We start from the raw sequence: 22262 nt of genomic DNA on the forward strand, positions 1-22262 counted from the left end.
ATCTTGTAAAGTGTGTCAAGGAAATAAAATCTGGATTCACAAGTGTTATTCTTTATGACCTTTTGAGTACTGTATGGCAGACATCAGGTATATTCTATTAACCACCTTCAGTGCTCACTGAAACACTAATGGAACTCTGTTGTACAGTATCTGGTACTTGACAAGACTCAGCAGGTTGTATTACTAACGGAATACAGAATTTTCAATTTGCATTTAGTTAATAAGATAAAACTTCATTCAGTTTGATGATCCAATCATGCAAAATTGAAAATTCAGGTTTTTTTTAACCCTTTCCCGCCGAGCGTATGCAGATATACGTACTCGTCTTTCGGGGTTATACCGGGATGATGCCCGCAGCTGGATGATCCACCGGGAGGCCTGATCACCAATCCGCTGCCTCCAGAGGTTACTGACAGTCTGGAACGAAGCCGTGAGTGGCTTAGTTCCAGCCTCCTAATTGTAAACGCGGAAGCAACGTCATGGCGTCACTTCCCATTTACTCAGCTGCCAATGGCGCCGGTTTAAAAAAAAAATACAGTATTCAGAATCACCAAAAACAGCGATCTGAATACTGTGAAGTGCAAAGGAGGGATCGGGGGTCTTTTAGAGGTCTTTTAGACCCCCGATCCCTCCATAAAGAGTACCTGTCACCACCTATTACTGTCACAAGGGATGTTAACATTTCTTGTGACATCAATAAAAGTGATCACATTTTTTTTTAAAACATAATTTATAAATATAAAAATAAATAAATAAAAAAAAAATTTTAAAGCGCCCCTGTCCCCGCGAGCTTGCGCAGCAAAGAAAACGCATACGGAAGTCGCGCCCGCATATGTAAACGGTCTTCAAATCACACATGTGAGGTATTGCCATGATTTTCAGAGCGAGAGCAACAATTCTAGCACTAGACCCCTCTGTTACTCTAACCTGGTAAAAAAATTTAAAGCGTCGCCTATGGAGATTTTTAGGTACCGTGGTTTGTCGCCATTCCACGAGTGCGTGCAATTATAAAGCGTGACATGTTTGGCATCTATTTACTCGGCGTAACAACATCTTTCACATTATACAAAAAAACTGGGCTAAGTTTACTGTTTGTTTTTTTTAAATTCATGAAAGTGTCCCTTTTCTCAAAAAGTTACGTTTAAAACACCGCTGCACAAATACCGTGTGATAAAAAATATTGCAACAATCACCATTTTATTCTCTAGATTCTCTGCTAAAAAATATATATAATTTTTGGGGGCTCTAAGTAATTTCTAGCAAAAAATACGGATTTTAACTTGTAAACACCAAATGTCAAAAATAGGCTTAGTCATGAAAGGGTTAATTTTGCCATGCACTTAATTGGGGATCCAAAGTGAACATAGATTGAGAATCAATGGGCAGAACTGACATTCAGCACACTCCTTAATATTGTGTCTTTGAATGCTATCTGTAGGATGATGGCAACCGCTTGTCCTTTTCTAAACATGAAATATCCTCTTTTACAATTTACACCACTGCTACCTTTCCCTTCCTTTTTCTTTATCGTGGTTTTGCTCTGCCTTAAAGAAGGCCTAAATAATGTTTGCAAATTGTGAAAAAAATGCATAGTAAGATGTTACCTGAAGTTAAAACTGCATGTCAGAACCTAAATATATAGAAAACTGATTGTATATGCAAGTCTCAATTTGCCCTGTAAAAAAATAAGTTCCCTGTACACCTTTCATCTCCAAAACTTTCCCATTGGTCCCCTTCATGTAGGGTAATCTCAATGATCAGTAGGGAAATTAGATTAAACCATCATTTTTAATGAAAATGACAAACATTGTATACTTACCTGTTCTGTTCAATGGTTTTCCACAGAGCAGCCCAAGATCCTCTGCCAGTGCTCCAGGCTCTTCCTCTTTGGCAAGTGCCCCTATGGAATGTTGCTTTACATGGATGCACCCATGCAAGCTCACTCCCAAGCTGCCCTGTCTGTGTCTATTGACACAAGGCGGCAGGCTTGGTTTCATCCCCTGCTTACTAAACACAGCATTTGATTGACAGCAGTGGGAGCCATTGCCCAGGCAGGAGGGAGAAAGCCACTAGGGCCACTGTTCTCATGCACATCACTGGATTGGATTGGGCTCAGGTAAGTGTAAGGGGGGCTGAGGGGATTCTTTAGCACAGAAGGTTTTTCACCTTAATGCATACAATGCATTAAGTTTAAACACATGAAGTCTTTAGAACCATTTTAAGAGGTTAGAAAGTTAGATATATCCTCCACTAAAAAGCCCAGGTTTTGATATATCTTCAAGTAATTATATCTGTGGATCCTCCTTTTCATTATAACTTTATATTTAGTATTTAATTTGCTAAGTTTAAATTGCCCAGAATCCTGTAAAGTTTATTATGTTAAAGAGATGTGATACTCCCTTCACATGCTTTTATCCAAACTTTGTAATTTCCTTGTCAAAAGAAGTTTATTGAGTATACAATATTATAAAGATACATAAAGTAAGTTTACAAGGATCTATAAAGTAAGCTCATTGTTTTACAGTAGGGTTTATATAGGTAAATATCATGAAATTTCAAATATTAAACATTGGGTGCACATAAACCTGAATTAAAGATATATATCATTTCCTTAGTTACTTTTGTAGGTATTTAAATGATTTATACCTACTATACATATTGTTTACAAGTAGAGTGTATATAGGTCAAATAAATTCTGATAATGAGCTTTAATCGTAAGGTGGAGAAAAGGAAAGAGAAAGAAGAAAAAGGGTTGAAAGGTAGAGGTATGGTCCACAAGGTTGTCCCGCTCGTCAGATTATTATTCTTTTTAGTTCTCTTTGAAGCCTTAGAATGGGTGTCTCTGTAAGTCATTTAATCTGTAACCATGGCAACAGGACAGAGTCATTGAAGTTTGACAGGAACTGTTGTTTTATCCAAGGATGCCAAAGTTTTTCAAATTTTGGAATTTGATTTTGATCGATGGCTACCATCTTAGCATGGGACATTGTATTATTCATTCTGTGAATTGTTTCTGCTAGTACCAATGTAGGAGATTTCCATGCCTTGGCCACTGTTTGTTTTGCAGCCGTTATTAGTTGGATCATAAGTTTGAATTGAGAGAGTGTTAACCATTCCGGTTTTAGATTAAGTAAAGTTAAATATGGATCTGGTTGTATTATTTTTTTAAATATTTTAGATGCAATCACGAAGACTTCCTTCCAGAAGGTTTGGATTACTGGGCACGTCCACCATATGTGTAAATATGTGCCTATTTCTGGGCATCCTCGAAAACAAAGAGCTGAGGTATTAGGTGAATATTTTGCCACTCTAGCAGGTACAAGGTACCAGCGAGTTAGGACTTTATAATTTGTCTCCAGTGCTAAGATGATGGGTGAAGATGACTTAGATGTGAGGCATATGTTAGACCAGTCCGTGTCTTCTAAAGTTCGTCCCAGGTCCTCCTCCCACCTCTGAACGTAAGAGGGTCTATTAAGATTTGCTACTCCATATAATTGATTATAAAGTGATGAAATTGTACCTTTAGCAAATGGATCTTTTGTACAGATTGATTCAAAAATGGATAATTGGGATCATGGTGTATCCCCCTTTAGGAATGGTGTATAGAAATTTTTGATTTGGGGATATCTAAATATCTCAGAGTTTGGTAGATCATATTTTTCTCTAAGCGATGGGAATGAAAGGAATGATTTAGATGCTATGAAGTCATTTAGTGTCTGAATGCCTAATGCTGTCCAAGCTTTAAAAGAATTTGGGTAGATCCATGCCGGATAAAAGGCCGGGTTTCTGATAAAAGAAAGGAGAGGATTGTGTGGAGATTGTAACTGATATTTGGTTTTTAGTTTATCCCAGAGAGATAAGAAGTGTTTAGTTATGGGATTATGAATTTTAAAGCGGTCTTTAGGATCAAGCCATAATAAATTTGATATTAATAGAGGGTCATTTTCTGAAGCCTCTATAAATACCCATAATGGGATTTCCTGTTTTGCATGGTATTTGGACAGACTGGCCAAATGTGCTGCTCTGTAGTAGTTAGTAAAATTAGGGTATCCCAGGCCTCCTTTATTTTTGGGAAGATGTAGTGTGTGTATAGATATATGTGGTTTAGATGAGCCCCATATAAACGAAGTTGCTCTTTTTTGTACTATTCTCAAAAAATAGGAAGAAATTGGAATAGGGAGGACTCTGAATAGATAAAGCAATTTGGGTAGAATAGTCATTTTGATTGCATTAATCTTCCCTATCCAGGATAAAGGAAGTTGCGACCATTGTTTTATTAGATTTGTGATCTGTCTTAATACAGGAGGATAATTGGTTGAGAATAAGTCAGAATGAGATGCTGTTAAATGAATTCCAAGATATGGGATTGATTTTTCTGCCCATGTGAATGGGAGTGCAGCCCTAGCCGGGATCAATTCCATGTTTGTGAGTGAAATATTAAGCACTAGGCATTTCTTAGGATTAATCATAAGGCCGGATAGGGCTGCAAATCCATCAAGAGCTGGTATTAAGTTAGGACCAGAGACCTGTGGTGATGATAGAAAAAGTAATATATCGTCTGCAAATATACATAATTTGTGTGTAATACCTCCTACTTCAATGCCAGTTATAGTTTGGTTTGTTCTGATGTATTGGGCCATGGGTTCGAGTATAAGGGCAAATAATAAGGGAGATAATGGGCAACCCTGTCGGGTACCTCTTTCGATATTAAAGGCATCAGATTTGTATCCAGCATATTTTATATAGGCTTTGGGTTTATTATATAATGCTTTGATCCATGTTAAAAAGTGGGGTCCAAAACCCCATTTTTGTAATGAATATTGCATATATTGCCAGGATACTGTGTCAAATGCCCTCTTAATATCGAGAGATAGAAAACATAAAGGGATTTTCCGTTTTTTAGCAATATGTGCCAATAACACTGCCCTGCGTATATTATCGCCTGCCTGTCTATTTGGCATGAAGCCTACTTGATCTCTATGTATTAATTTTCCTATAATGCTATTGAGGCGTTTTGCTATTATTTTTGCTAATAATTTAATATCGAGGTTTAACAGAGAGATAGGCCGATAATTCTCACAGGAAGTATCATCAGAAAGGGGTTTTGGGATCATACAAACAATTGCCATTAGCGTTTCTTGCCGAAAAGAATGTCCATCTAGAAGTTTGTTAAAAGTTTCAGTGAGAATGGGAGAGAGTATTTCTGAGAATGTTTTATAGTATAAAGCCTAGTAGCCGTCTGGGCCTGGTCTTTTGTTAAGTTTTAGGTCTTTTATGGCGTTAGCAACTTCATCTATAGTTATAGGCTCATCCAAACTGCTTTTTTGATTCTGAGATAACTCAGGTAAGGTTATTTTTGAGAAGAAGGATTCAGCCTCTGTAGGATTAAATTCATTGTTTGTCTTGTATAAAGTTGCGAGATGTGAGTGAAATTTATGGACTATTTTAACTGGATTACAAGTGTAAACATTTTTTGATAATTTCAAACGTATTGGTTTGAAAGATTTGTTAGTTGAATTTAATGCCCGAGCCAAATATGTACCTGGTTTGTTTGTATTCATGTAGAAATTGTGTTTGGAGCGTTTGAGGGATTTATCAACTGACTCAGTGAGAAATAGATCGTATTCCAATCTAGATTTTTCCAGATGAGATTTTGTAGTCTGAGATGGATTATCTTGAAATGATATGTAGGCTGTATTAAAATTGAGTTCTTTTTTTTTTTGCTAGATTTTTGCGTTCCCGTTTAAATAGTGCCATTTGTCTTTGTATTGTACCACGCAAGACAGGCTTATGAGCTTCCCACAGTGTTATTGGGGAGATGTCTGTTGTATTATTAATTGATATGTATTCCTTTAAAGCTTGTTCAATGGCCATCTGATGTAGTGGGTGTTTGAGCATTATGTCCGGTAAGTACCACGTTGGGTCATGCGCTTTTGGTATGGCTGAGGCTATAGTAGTGTATACTGCATTATGGTCAGACCACGGAATCGGAATTATATCTGATGCAATAATTTCTGGTAGCATTCCTATTGCTAGAAAAATATGATCTATTCTGGTGAAGGTTTGATGAGGGTGCGAGAAATAAGTGAACTTCTTTTTCATTGGGTTACTTTCTCTCCAAGAATCTACCAGATTGTATTTGGAAAGAAGTTGAGAAAAAGGTGATCTAGAGGTTATTTTGGATGGTGTAAAAGGTGATTTATCTAGAAATGGGAGGAGGACCTGGTTCGAATCCCCACACATTATCACTGTTCCTATTTTGTGTGTATTAATCACTTGTAATATATGTGAGAGGAATGGTGTAGGTTGTTTGTTAGGAGCGTAGTAGGAAATCACCGTGATTGCTGTATCCATTATATAACCCATGAGTATCAGGTATCTACCTTCTGGGTCTTTAATTTCTGATGATAAGGTGAATGGTGTGGATCGGTGAAATGCAATTAGAGTTCCCCTTTGCTCGGTACAGGCAGAAGCCGTGTAAATTTGTTGATAAAAAGGAGAAATATATTTTGGAGTAGAATCTTTGGTGAAGTGTGTTTCTTGGAGGCATACTATGTGAGCCTTCTTGTTATGAAAAGTACGGAAGGCTTTGGTCCTTTTTTGAGGGACATTTATTCCCTGAACATTCAGGGAAAGTATATTCAGTGGTGCCATGGCAACAGATCAAATAGTTTTGACTTACTTTTTGTTATGCAGAGCTGACTGCGCAGATCAACCTGTGTGGACTGAAGAGATGAATAGATAGAAAAGAAAACAGTGAATTCTGGAGTAAAGAGTAAACAAAAAACATATGAGATTAGATGATACATTGTATAAATTATTTTTTGCAAGTAATCACAATTTACCCGTGAAAGAGAATAAATATCTCTCTCAGGGGAATAAGTGCCTTCTTCACACTCCCACATAATATGGTTGGGAGAATGAGGAGGGCTAATGGGGGTACACGGATCTTCCGCTTACAGGAGAGAAGTGCTATGTCAAAAGACATCAAAATGATGTTTCATTAATTGGAGTGCAGAATATAGTTTTTATTGAAATTATTTATTTCAGGGTGGTTGTATATGGTTAGTCTTGCCCTAGGCTAAATAATTCAGTTAGAAAGGTACTGTTAATAACTTTGGTATTGATGAAGATAGTTTGAATTATTTTGGGATTTTATCCCTTTTAGAGTAAACAATTACATATTTTATTCATTTGTAACTGTTTAGATATGTTAACTCATAAAATTGAGGTTGTATTGCTTCAGATTAGAATAAACAAAAACATAATTCTAGGAACTAGTTAGGTAATAATATATTTGTTTTAAGAAAAGAAAGAAAAAGCTTTCATTACTTCTGGATTATTGAACATATTTGTCCTAAAAAGTAATAAATCTATTGTTATTACCTGATAATATATAACTGAACAAGAATTTCCTTATTTCACTTATATATTCTAAGGCTATATGAATCAGAAGTAATAAGAAATATAACTGGAATGTAACATGATCCCACACAGTGTGTGACTATCAGAATGCAGTTACATTCAGTTATAAATACAGGTTTTTTATAGAGAACCATCTCTTAGTATAATAAATGAAGAGATATCAGGAATTAGGATGTCAGTCCATTGAATCTTCTTGGTCCATGGATAATGTGGCATAACGGCCTCTTTTGTGAGAATGATGATTCCCATTTTGTTCTGGAATTTTCTGAGTGCTGCCTGAAGGTGAAGATGATGTCATTCTTCTGCGTGTGGGAGAGTTGCTGCTTGTGGGTTCTGTCAGATTTAATTTTAAAAGGGTTTGTTGTAGTTCATCTGCTGATCTGCTTCTGTAAATTGTACCTTGGTAGTTAAATCTGACTGAAAAGGGGAAACCCCATTGATACATAATGTTGTGGCGTTGCAGTTCCATTAGTTGGGGTTTCATGGATCGTCTTTTAGTAATAGTAAGTTGGGATAGGTCAGCAAAAATTTGATAATTGTGTCCTTGAAAATTAAGTTCCTTTTTTTCTCTTGCAGCAATTAGTATTTGTTCTTTCGTTCTGTAATAATGAAATTTTGTGATTATATCACGTGGGGGTCCATCTTTCTTTTTGGCTGTGAGGGCTCTGTGTACTCTGTCCAGTTCTAAACGTTCAATAGGGATATCTGGCTTTAGTTCTTGTAATAGAGCAGTAATAGTAGATTGCAGGTCTGTCACAGTTTCAGGTATTCCCCTTATGCGCAAGTTTGAACGTCTGGCTCTATTTTCGTAATCTTCGAGCTTAGTTTGAAGTATTAAATTCTCTTCTTTTAATTGTTCCAATTCTGTTATATTTACTTGGGTTGTAATTTAAATTTCATCCATTTTTATTTCTAATGCTACGTACACACGGTCGGACTTTCTGGCGGACTTGGTCCGGCACACTTTCTGACGGACTTTGTCCGCCAGGTGCGCCGGACTTTAAAACGGACGGACTTGCCCACACACGACCGGACTTTTCCGGCGGGCTAAGTCCGCCCGTCTTTCCGACGGACTTTCGCCGGAGGTACGGCGGACTTTCAGAATGAACGGACTTGCCCACACACGGACAAGTCCATTCATTTTGAACGTGACTCATGTGCGACGGGACTAGAAAAGGAAATCAATCTTGCCGCTTTTATCGGCAAGATTGACACCTTGCGAGCCCCGTCGCGGGGCATACCAGGCCCTTAGGTCTGATATAGATTATAAAGGGGAACCCCCTACGCCGAAAAAAACGGCGTGGGGTTCCCCCAAAGATCCATACCAGACCCCGATCCGAGCATGCAGCCCGGCCGGTCAGGAAAGGGGGTGGGGACGAGCGAGCGCCCCCCCTCCTAAACCGTACCAGGCCGCATGCCCTCAACATGGGGGGGTGCTTTGAGGGAGGGGGGCGCCCCCCACCCCAAAGCACCTTGTCCCCATGTTGATGAGGACAAGGGCCTCTTCCCGACAACCCTGGCCGTTGGTTGTCGGGGTCTGCGGGCGGGGGGCTTATCGGAATCCGGGAGCCCCCTTTAATAAGAGGGCCCCCAGATCCCGCCCCCCACCCTATGTGAATGAGTATGGGGTACATGGTACCCCTACCCATTCATCTAGGGAAAAAGTGTCAATAATAAAACACACTACACAGGTTTTTAAAATAATTTATTAAACAGCTCCGGGGGGGTCTTCCTCCGGCTTCGGGGGTTCCTCTGGTTCCTCTTCTCCCGGCGTCCGGTTGGTTCTTCTCCGCTCTCTTCTCCCGGTGTTCCAGTTCTTCGGCCGGCTCCTCTGCTGTCTTCAGGTAGCTCTCTTGCCAGCAGAGGTCCGGACTTCTGGGCTTCTTGTCTTCTTCCCTCTTCTCTTCTCCAGATGTTGACACGACGCTCTCTCCGGCTGGACTGCTCTCTGAGGGCTCCGTTGTGACTTATATAGGCGGAGACCCCGCCCCCTAATGATGTCACAGTCCCTGGGCATGCTGGGACTGTGACGTTTTAGGGGGCGTGGTCAATATCGCCCGGTGACCACGCCCCCTAAAACGTCACAGTCCCAGCATGCCCAGGGACTGTGACATCATTAGGGGGCGGGGTCTCCGCCTATATAAGTCACAACGGAGCCCTCAGAGAGCAGTCCAGCTGGAGAGAGCATCGTGTAAACATCTGGAGAAGAGAAGAGGGAAGAAGCCAAGAAGCCCAGAAGCCCAGAAGCCCAGACCTCTGCTGGCAAGAGAGCTACCTGAAGACAGCAGAGGAGCCGGCCGAAGAACTGGAACACCGGGAGAAGAGAGCGGAGAAGAACCAACCGGACGCCGGGAGAAGAGGAACCGGAGGAACCCCCGAAGCCGGAGGAAGACCCCCCCCGGAGCTGTTTAATAAATTATTTTAAAAACCTGCTGTGTAGTGTGTTTTATTATTGACACTTTTTCCCTAGGTGAATGGGTAGGGGTACCATGTACCCCATACTCATTCACATAGGGTGGGGGGGCGGGATCTGGGGGCCCTCTTATTAAAGGGGGCTCCCGGATTCTGATAAGCCCCCCGCCCGCAGACCCCGACAACCAACGGCCAGGGTTGTCGGGAAGAGGCCCTTGTCCTCATCAACATGGGGACAAGGTGCTTTGGGGTGGGGGGCCCCGCAGGGCGCCCCCTCCCCCAAAGCATCCCCCCATGTTGAGGGCATGTGGCCTGGTATGGTTTAGGGGGGGGGCGCTCGCTCGTCCCCACCCCCTTTCCTGACCGGCCGGGCTGCGTGCTCGGATTGGGGTCTGGTATGGATTTTAGGGGGGACCCTACGCCGTTTTTTCGGCGTAGGGGGTTCCCCTATATAATCCATACCAGACCTAAGGGCCTGGTATGCCCCGCGCTCACCACAATAGGAAAATCTGTTTTTCCTATTGCAGCGAGCGCGAGATGCAAATACCCAGCCCTCGCGTCGTATCTGGTCCGTCGGACCAGCATACACACGAGCGGACTTTCCGTCGGACCAGCACACAGACGAGCGGACTTTCCGCCCGAAACTGAGTCCGGCGGATAAATTTAAAACAGGTTTCAAATCTTGGTCCGGCGGACTTTGGGGAAAAAGTCAGCCGGAAAAGTCCGCTGGCGCCTACACACGGGCGGATTGTCCGGCACACTCTGGTCCGCCGGACCAAGTCCGCCGGAAAGTCCGACCGTGTGTACGCGGCATAAGGCTGCGGTGCGGTTTCCCAGCTCTCTTATTTCTTTGGTTAGGCTGTTTGTTATTTGGTCTGAGGTTTGTTTTAAAGCCTTATGAAGCATCTTTTCAAATTGTAATAATATTACTGGGGATGCTGAGGAGGCTTGTGGAGAAGTTTGTGAGAGGATTTGTTCTGTATCTGACTCAAATGGAGATTCTTGCTGTGACATTTTCTGTCTGTGAGAGCGCCCTGATGCTGTATCTTGTGAGGTGACTGGAGCTGCTTTAGTTGCAGTGAGTGCCTGTGAGCTCTTTGTGAGGTGATTTTTATTTCTGCCACGGTTTCCTCCCAGTACCATATTTCCTGCCCAAACTTCCACAGTTTGTTCCCTGGGGCAAAAAGGTTCAAATGGATACCTTTTGAGCCTGCAGGCTCTGCTTTGTCCTTCTCTTCTCTCCTCAGCGGTGCAGAGCTCTAACAATGCATGTCTGCTCTGCTAGGCTCCGCCCATCTCCCCCCCCAAACTTTGTAATTTCCATGTTCATCACTTTGTAGTTAATTAGTGGTAGTAAACCGCAGCATTTAAAAATAAAAATCCCCTTCAAGGCAATGGCAAAATGTACTAGTATGCATCACATGAAATACTTACCCTAGAACAAAGTCCTCCAGCGGTGCGCTGTCACCGTGATAGGGCTTCCATCTTCACTTGGTTTACCTTTTGGATTTGCGGTATCTAGCAGCTTAAATTGCCAATCTGTGGGGACGTCACTCCCTCACGTGCGGGAGTCATGGCCACGGCACTGTGCTCTGTTGGAACGGTAGGTTGTTCCTTCAGAGCACATGCACCGGTGACAAGAGAAAATATATCCTAAACGGTGCATGGTTAGAAGATATTATTTTACCTATAGGTAAGCTTTAGCATAAGCTTCCCTGTAGGTAAAAATAAAAATGCAGACTTTACTACTTTACTTTTGCGGTATTAAACACAAAACCAAAATTGTAATATATTGCAGCTTACCAAGGCTTAGATGTAGTGGCTGCATTCGTTTTTGTTTTTTTTTCTTCTTTTTTCTTTTAGCTTTTCTCCTCTATTTTCACCTAGGAATCTTGCCAGTAACATACCTTCTTATTAGCATGCCTTCACTCTGCATGAATGAGAACATGAAAAAGGTTACACAGCAAACAGCAGCATTGCCAATCTGGGGAGGGAGAGTTAGGAGGACTGGAAGATTTAGATACGCTAACAAATTGAAGCCAAACTCCAGCTCAGACTGCAGTTACATAAGTAGTTACAACAAAATTTTTTTCTCTTTTGGATAAAGGTTTTACAAATAAATAAAAGATGATCATTGTAAGGACCCCTGTCTGTGGTAAATGGTTTGTCTCAACGCTTTTAACTGATATAATTTGCAGGAGAGCTTTTTCTGTTGGAAAACAGCATACTTACAGGCCAGGACAGGTGAAAATAAAAGAAAGAAAGAAAACCTAAAAAGGAAAAAGAATACAGCCACCACATCGTAGAATTGGTATGCTGCAATATATAAAATGGTGAGCACAAAGTTCATACTCACCTGATCTGCCTATCCTCCCAAAAACTTCATTCCCTCATGGTCCAGCAGTGGATTGTTCCTATATAGTGTGAGTGTGCCAAACCAGTTAGCGCTAAATCACCACTCATTTTAGTGATGCTTTATTGCTGTTTCAGCCCCTAGCGGGGTGCTTTTAACCTCAAAAAAGGGTTAAAAACTCCCGTTTTGCCGCGCTTTCAAATCACTTTTGAGGCGCTTTGAACACGTTGCCCATTCATTTCAATTTCAATTTTTCAAAATTTCTGGGAGCGCTAAATACAACACTCCAAACCCAACTTTTCGGAACGTCCTGCAAGCGCACCGTCCCAGTGTGAAAAGACATGCTAGAATGAATAGGAGGCAGATTTCAGGCACTTTGCAGAAGTTATTTCTAGTGCTAAAGTGCCTAAAAAACTGCCCCAGTCTGATAGGGGTCTAACTACTAAGTTACAGACCTGAAACAAGCATGAAGGGTTAGCATTGCATCTAAAATTGCTGCGTGTTCAAGTGACCCATTAAGCCATGAAGCAAGGATAAGGATACAACCATCTAAGTCAGGAGTCAGTTCCACATTTAGGGGTCTAATTATTAAGGATAGAATTTGACATTCATAAACATTTGTGAAATGATATTGGCAAGTTAAACTGATTAATTATTATTTAAGTATTCCTGTAAAAAGCTGCGCTCAGAAAGACTCAGTCTATACAAATGACATCAAGGAGATTTTCAAGTCCTTTCAAAGTAAGAACACCACCACCGTGTACTTCTAAGCAGTAGTGACAATCCACCGTAGTAGTTAAACCTGCTTACCAGATGGCAAGCATAAAAGGGCAGGTGGCTATAGCCCAGCCAAGGCCTTTTAGCTTGCTTGCGCTCCCGGTGTTCATATGGGGGGTAAATCTCCAGGCTCGCTTGCGCTGTCACATATCACCATTCAACACGAGAACCACGGATAACCCAAAAGGAAGAAGAACTCACCATAGTATAAAATCCTTCAGATATTTATTTAAAAATGTAGTCACTTACAGTTAAGTTAGCAGAGTTGCATATACGAAAAGCCGGCCGGCATACAAACAAACGGAGCCCGTTCTCTCACTCCAAAAGCGTGGTGACGTCAATGCGTACCTTCCCAGATGCGTTTCGTCATCACCTGACGTTGTCAATGGGGAACGGGCAACGCAGCGAGTCACCACAATATAAAGAGAGCCAAGCCTCGTTCTGAACAACGAGCATCCAGGCGCCATATTAAGTATGGGAAAAGATTCCCTTAGTTTGCGGACGTCCTGAGAGGGTGTGCATTAATACACACATCCATCCCAAAAACGAACCATAACCTTACCCAATTAAGCACATTATTATTATCAATCCCAATCATATGGGTAAAGAGAGTGTAATTAGAGTTAACGTTAAAAGAAACCACTACCATCCCAAATTAAATGTATATATAATATATGTAAACAAACAATTAAAATGACAAAGTGAATAGTGATCAACATATATTTGACCCTGTACCCAGTACCCTGTACTGTAATAAGTATCCTCTCATGATGTTACAGTTATATGTCAAAAAACAAAAATGTGTGAAAATAAGATTAATAAAAACATATCAAAATGTATAGAAATTGATATATTATGTGAACTAAATCATAAACAACAGTCATAAAAAAAATTTTTCTCATAAATTAATTAATATCTTAAACATATATCATACTGTATGTTTGCCTAATTAGACACAAACCCAAAACAGTGAATGAAAGCATAATGTGCAGTGTATAATGAATAGTGGGAATCTCTTTAAAGATTCTTATAAATGTGTACAATGACACGTGCTCCACCAATTAAGCGTTAATATTCCTAATCAGGTGCTATAATGATACGGGTGTCAAAACACCGCCATAGGTTATATTGCATAATGTAAACCCTACCCTCAAAAAAGGGGGGAGAAAAGGCACACACATGCTCATAATCCAGATCGAGTTCACAAACTCCAAAAAAACAAAATTAATAAAAATCAAATGTAATAAAAATGCAAATGCAGATAAAAGAAAATGCAGATAAAAAGGAAAATTCCACATTATGGGCCAAATCTTACAATCTCAGGAAAATCATGAATTGTCTATAAAAGCGTTGACGTCAGTATCAATGTTTAACCCATAGGGTGCATAAGTTCTTAATCTATGTATCCAAACCATTTCTAACTTTGATATTTCCCTAACTAAGGAACTCCCTCTCCAATGGGGACTATACCTATCTATACCCAGAAAAATTGTATTGGAGGGGTCTCTGTCGTGCTCTTGTAAATAATGTTTTGATACAGAGTGGTTCCTAAAACCACTTATAATGTTAGTAATGTGTTCATTGAGGCGGACCTGAAGGGGTCGCTTGGTCCTGCCCACATATTGCAGGCCACAAGGGCACTGCAACATGTATACTACCCCCTCCGTAGTACAGGTAATAAATGGTTTAATAGTATATGATTGTTTGGTACTATTAGAAGAAAAAGTGGTAGTCCGTCTGTGTGGACATACACTATATGCGCAGACCCTACATCTTCTACATTGATAAAACCCCTTTAAATGACCAAAAAAACTAGATTTAGAAACTGGTGTATTCAAAATGTTAGGGGCCAACTGGTTCCGTATCGAGGGTACACCCCTAAAAATGACTCAAGGTTTTTCTGGCAACACCTTACTCAGTATCCTGAAACTACGTGCCACATGCCAGTGTTTGTGTATGAGGTTCCTAATGGAATTATGCTGCAAAGAGTATGTGGTCAGGAAGGGGACACCAGAAGAAAAATCATCATTGGTGCAAGACCCCCTTTCTACCAATAACTCCTCTCTATTCACTTCCTTGACCTTTTCAAGGGTCGTCACCAGGAATTCCTCAGAGTATCCTTTTTCCAAAAATCTATTCGTGAGGACCTTCGCCTGCTCGATGAATTGGATCTGACTGGAGCAGTTCTTCTTAAGGCGGAGATATTGGCTTTTTGGAACCGACTCCAACCAAGGACAGTAATGGCAACTGTCCACAGGTATAAATGAATTCCTGTCGGTCTCCTTGAAAAAGGTTGATGTAACAATATTGTTCTCACTGATAGAGACTCTTAAATCTAGGAAGTTAATGCTGGTCTGACTCATCTCATAGTTTAAAGTGATGCCCCTCTGATTGTCATTAAGAAAAACCATAAATTCCTGCAAGGCCATTTGTTCGCCATCCCATAGGAGGAGGATGTCATCTATGTACCTCGCCCACAGAATAATCTGGGGTATATCGCGAGCATAGATGACATCCTCCTCCCATTTCCCCATGAAGAGGTTCGCCAGGCTAGGGGCATACTTAGCCCCCATGGCTACTCCCGTGTTTTGCCTGTAAAAGTTGTTATAAAACCAAAAATAATTATGGGAGGCAGCGTATTCCAGCAACTCCATTATGAACTCCACCTGATTGGATGAAAGGCCAGAATCTCTGTCGAGAAAATGTTTAACCGCCCCCAAACCCAACAAGTGTGGGATTATGGTATATAAGGATGATACGTCAGCCGTGACCAACCACATCCCAGCCCTAACTTCAAAACTCATTAACACTTATTTAAGTGTTAATGAGTTTAACTTGCCATTATCATTATACTATGGGGTTGATTTCCTAAAACTGGAGAGTGAAAAATCTGGTGCAGCTGTGCATGGTAGCTGTGCATGGTAGCCAATCAGCTTCTAGCTTCAGCTTGTTCAATTAAGCTTTGACAAGAAATAAACCTGGACGCTGATTGGATTCTATGCAGAGCTGCACCAGATTTTGCACTCTCCAGTTTTAGTAAATAATGCAAAAATTAAGTTATGCACACACAAAACATGTTCAGGCCCTATGCATGCCCTTCAGACTTCAGATCCCTAATGCATGCACGTCAGGCCTCAATTCAGCCCCAATTTTAAAACGTCAGGCTGTAGAGATCAGTCCAATGCATAAAATCCAGACCTCAGATCATCTTCAAACCCTTTAGCATTATAAGGCTGGGTTAGCTCTGAGGAAGGGGGTGCACCCCCGAAATGCGTTAGATGTATCCCATAATCTGTGCATTTCCATGCACTGTGTTTATGGCCTTTTGTCAGTTGCATTTTGTGAGTACACACTTTTATACAAAAAAATCTTATTATCAAATTATCTCTGGTAAGGCACTGGGTGTGTGCACCTTCCATTTCTGTTTTTCTTGTAGTTCCTTTCAGATTACCCTATCTGAGGAAGGAAGCATCCACCCAGTTTTGGGATACCATATATATACCTTTCACACCACCATTTTATCTGACATCTGTTACTCCACCCCTTGGAAGACCTAGTAGTGCTGGAAGTGACTGTGTTTTTTGTATCTAAATGTAAGGTACTGCTGTAGGCATGGTGGCAGGATTCTTCCAGACAGCACTCAGATGTCTCCAGCTGCTGACAGCCTTTAAATGAAGTCAGCAGAGCCATCTTTAATATTGACTGGACCCTGAGCAAACATTTTCTTGGGCCCCTCCATGCAATTTCCCTCTCCACCTGCTCTGAGACATACAATAAATAGCATCTAGACTTAAAATCAGGTTACTGCAGCAGACCAGACAGCGATAGCAATTGGTTGCCAGAGGTTACAGCATGGGTGCTCAACCTGTGGCCCTCCAGCTGTTGCAGAACTACAATTCCCACCAAACCTTGCTAAAAGGTATAAATTGGGATAAAATATTAGGAACAAAGAATAAGGAGGATCGATGGGTTTGCTTTAAGAGCATATTAAATAAGGGCATTAGCCAATGTATCCCATTGGGTAATAAATTTAAAAGAGCGAGGGGGCGCATGCGCGGCGCGATGCGGGTAGGACGTGAGTAACCACAGCTCCGTCTGACCCGGCTAGAGCGGGCTGAATAACCAGAGCCAGACATACAATACGCCGCCGAAAATACTCCATACCCCTCGGGGAACCCTCCGTGCATGCCGGTAAGAAGAATCGGGCATTCTTGCCGCTCACAACACCATTTAACCCACTATCTTCTGAACGCTGCACACAAGCAGGCCGGGAAGATGTCCCAAGATGGCGCCGGAGTCAGCACACACGCGGCTGCAATAAAACAGCTCTCCAATCCATCCATCCACTCTCTCAACAATGGGAACTGTGAGTACTCATCCCCATTATCTAAAGCTGATTTGGATGCCAGCCTTACCACAATCTTTGATAAGCTGGTTAACAAGATAGAGAGTGAGGTACATAAAGCTACTACTGCCCTATCTCAAGAAATAGCCAATATAGGAAATCGCACGGACATCTTAGAAACTAAACATGATGAACTTTCACTTGCTCATAACGATTTAAGAAAAGACTATGAATCTTTAGCAGATAGCTTCGCCTTTATGCAAGCACAGGTGGAAGATTTGGATAACAGAAACAGACGCCATAACATCAGACTGCGAGGTGTCCCTGAAACAGTTACTGATCTGATGCAAACGGTTTCCAAGATTTTCCACAATCTTCTTCCTGACAAACCAATGTCAGCATTCACATGCGATCGTATACACAGAGCCCTGCGCCCCAAACCTACACCTGACAAACCACCTAGAGACATCATCATGTGCATGAAGGATTTTCTTACCAAAGAAGAAATCATGCGTGCTTCCAGAACCACTCCAAACATTGCTTTTGAGGGCAACAGGCTACAAATCTATCCTGACATCTCCCCTGCCACTCTGGATAGAAGACGCAGAATGAAGGAGGTCACAAACATCTTACAAACAGCTCGCATAAGATATAGATGGGGATTTCCATTCAAGCTTACAATCCCATATAATGGCTCTACATACACCGTGTATAATGTAATTGAAGGCAAAGAACTGCTAGTGAAACTGGGACTACTTGATCCAGAACCACCTAACAGATTTCAAACTACTCCAAGACCCTCCCCAATATGGTCGACTCCATCTTCCAGACGCAACACTGCTGAACAAAGAAGATGGCGGCAACCCTTCCAGAACCAAGCCACCTGACCACTTTGATTAAGTGTTTTTTCTACTCACACAAGGCCCCACTTGTGGAGTTGTCCTCTCAGGACTGATTTCTGGTTCGTTTTTCTAATTCCTGTTTAGATGGATCATTCTGAGCACAGCCCTACTCATCAAAAAGTTTGCTAACATTTGAACTTCCCCCTCATCTGGTACCTTGACTTTATCAAGATCCCTAAAAAACGAAAGGAGTAACAAACTTACCACAATTCTATCTCAAACCCTTTCCTTTCCCTATTCTTCTCCTTCCCTCCATACCTCTCCTCCATCCCTCCCTTCCCTCCATTTTCCCTATTTCCCCCCCCCCCCTTTTTCTTTTTTTTTCTTTTTTTTTTTTTTTATTTTATTATTATAGCTAAAAGGTATATATGTGGCTAAAGTGAGTTTTTAGCAGTGCTTAGAATGGTAAATTTGGACTGGGCGTACTTGGGGTTTGTTAAAAATGAGATACAATCTCCTTATTTGTCAACCCCCAAGGAAAGAGGGTGTTTTCCTCTGCTGTTACATTTACCCCTCTGGTTGGTATTTAATTATTTTTGTTTCAATGTTTTCAAATAGCCCGCTAAGTCCGTCGTCGCTGGATTGTCTCCCCACCTGCTCATGCGGTTAATTGCCACATCCTTAATTTGGAGGGTGGTGCACTTGATGGCATTCGCAGGATCAGGACGCGTTTGTCCTCCTGATTCAAATGAAAAATGTTGTGACAAGATATTTCTTGTCCCTTTGTTTTTGTTATTTTTTATTACAATATTCACTAATTTCACCTTTATGATCGATACTTTATATAGATTTAAAAATGGAAGTTACAGTACTACTATTCATTCTCATCTAATGATTCAATGTTATAATTTTTTTTGTCTCAAATACTCATGCTCTAAATTTGATACACATTTGACCATGGTTTCTCTACTGTTACAGTATAAGATGACATTACCTTTCCGAATGCTAAACTTTAACCTCCCTCCATACGCTTATATGCTTTTCATTTATATTTCAATATATGTAACTGGGAAGATATTACTTTATAAGCATACCTCTTTACAAATCATCAATGGTACTTAGAGTAATATCTCATAATGTTCATGGTTTCAATACACCCCACAAAAGGAAAAAGGCCTTCCAACACTACAAAAGAATTGGTGCGGATATTATCCTACTACAGGAAACCCATTTCTCTTCCTCTAGACACCCAAACTATTTTGACAAAACATATAGCCAATTTTTTTATACTACATACCACAATAAAACCCAAGGAGTTGCTATCTTTATACGTAACACTATCATTTTTGACTCACAACATATTTATAAAGACCCAGATAGCCGCTATATCATTATAAAAGGTCAGATAAATAACAAAGAAATCACTATTGCATCAATTTACGCACCAAATGACTCACATTCTTCTTTTTTCCATGGCTTTTTTGAATCACTAGAAAAGCTTAGCTCTCCCCATCTGATAGTCGGCGGAGACTTTAATCTAACAGCACATCCAGCACTAGACAGAAGCAAAATTTCCCCTTCCACCAAAGCTTTCCCTAAATCTTTAAACAGATCCCTTAATAAATTTCAATTAATTGACTCTTGGAGATCACATAACATAGGTGCAAAAGTTTACACACATTACTCACATCCCCATGATGTCTACGCTAGACTAGATTACATTTACTGCACACCTATTCTATTAGCTAACTCCTCTAATGCTACAATACACCCATGCCCATGGTCAGATCATGATATTACATTTTTCAAAACTTCACACGTAGGTCTCAAACCATCACCATATAATTGGAGACTAAATGATACTATCCTAACAGATGCTTCACTGACACAGACCATTACAACACATATTGAGAATTATTTTACTGACAATGTCAATGATGATACTCCTCCTACTATGATTTGGGCAGCTCATAAAGCTGTCCTAAGAGGCCATTTAATCAGTCTCGCTGCAAACAGAAATAAACAAAGACTCACAGATATCAAATGCCTTACTAAAGAACTTAACGACCTATACCATAAATTGCTAATAACTCCTTCATCAGAAATTACCAAACATATTCAGGACAAGCGTAAGGCGTTGGATGTTATCCTTTCTGCAAACACAGAGAAATCACTAAGGTTTTCCAAGGCTAAATTTTTATTACATAGCAACTCTCCCTCATCTATGTTTGCCAAAAAACTTAATCATGAACACAAACCCCCACATACATACAAACTTAGAGACCACAAAGGAAATATGATCACACACCCTCAAGAAGTACTTAAAATATTCTCCGCATTTTATAAAGACCTCCTCTCAAGCCCTCAGCCTCCTGCAGACCAATCATCCAGATCGTGGATGGACGACATCAGACTACCCTCTCTTACCCCACAGCAAATGGAATCTTTGAACGCCCCCTGTACAGAACTGGAATTGACCCGTATTATAAAATCCCTCAAAACCTCCACAGCCCCAGGCCCTGATGGTTTTTCTTCTTCATATTATAAAAAATTTGCCCCCCTCCTAACCCCTCACCTGACTAACCTTTTTAATCACATTCTTAATGGTGGACAATTCCCCAATGAGATGCTTCTAGCTAATCTTTGCCTAATCCCTAAACCGCTTAAGGATCACTCTCTCCCTCAAAATTTTCGCCCTATATCAGTTTTAAACAATGACCTCAAAATTTTTGGAAGATTACTTGCAGACAGACTGGCAAAAGTTATCTCGAATCTAATTCATATTGACCAAACCGGTTTTATCCCTGGAAGACAAATTGTTGATAATGTCAGATTGGTCACTAATATTATCCAAGACGCAAATCTTTTCTCGCGGAAGCTTTGCCTCTTAAGTCTTGATATTCACAAGGCATTTGACAGCGTTAGCTGGTCCTACCTTAATTTTTTACTACCCAAATTTGGAATATCAGATAAATTCTTGCAGGGATTTAACGCTCTTTATCATAATCCCCAAACTAGAATTAAAATCCCAGGCCACAATTCAGAATTTTTCTCCCTTAGCAGAGGGACTAGACAGGGTTGCCCCCTTTCCCCACTCTTATTCGCCCTTGCTATTGAACCATTAGCCCATAAAATAAGACATAACTATGATATAAAAGGATATACTAAAGGGGAAAACGAATTTAAACTCAGCTTATACGCTGATGATGCTCTTGTATTCCTTACAGACCCTATTACCTCTATCCCATCCCTCCTTAAAGAACTGAAACTTTTTCACAATATCTCTGGCCTCAAAATAAATATGAACAAATGTTCTGCAATGCCAATTAACCTTTCTCAAAACACACAAAATTTATTATCGAGTAGTTTCCCTTTCATATGGTGCCCTAACTCATTTAAATACCTTGGAGTCTCTATAACCCCAACACATAACCAGTTATATAAGTCTAATTATATCCCCCTTTTTTCCAATATTAACACTATCCTTAACTCTTGGTCTTCATTTCATATCTCGTTCCTAGGTAGAATATGTGCCATCAAAATGACAATCCTACCCAAACTATTATATTTTTTTCGTACCCTACCAATTAATATTCCAAAATCCAAATTATTTTCCATTCAGAGAAATATCAACAATTTCATATGGGCAGGAAAAAAGCCCAGATGCAGCTATGCACTAATGCATAGACCCCAATCTGCAGGAGGTTTAGGTCTTCCCAACATATGGTTATATTACCTTGCTGCTAGACTAACCCAACTTTCTCAATGGTTCACCCCTACACATGACACCCCTTGGAAAAAATTTGAAATTACCTCCATTAAACCACTGTACTTACAAGGAATATTATGGTCTAATACCACGTCTTACAATAAACTCTCCAAAGTAAATATTATAGTGGCCCACTTTCTCCAACTTTGGAATAAACACAAAGACACCTTCAAACTTTCCTCTAACACTCCACCCTCAGCATCCTTTTTAGGTGACCCCAGATTTCCTCATGCATACAATAACGAAAGACCCTTCTTAAACTGGATTAACAAAAATCTTACTACACTTAGATCCCTACAACTAAAATGGAATTTTACCCCATTCTCTTCTCTACAATCT

This window comes from Aquarana catesbeiana, linkage group LG03, assembly GCF_042186555.1.
Source record: "Aquarana catesbeiana isolate 2022-GZ linkage group LG03, ASM4218655v1, whole genome shotgun sequence".
NCBI classification, from domain to species: Eukaryota; Metazoa; Chordata; class Amphibia; order Anura; family Ranidae; genus Aquarana; species Aquarana catesbeiana.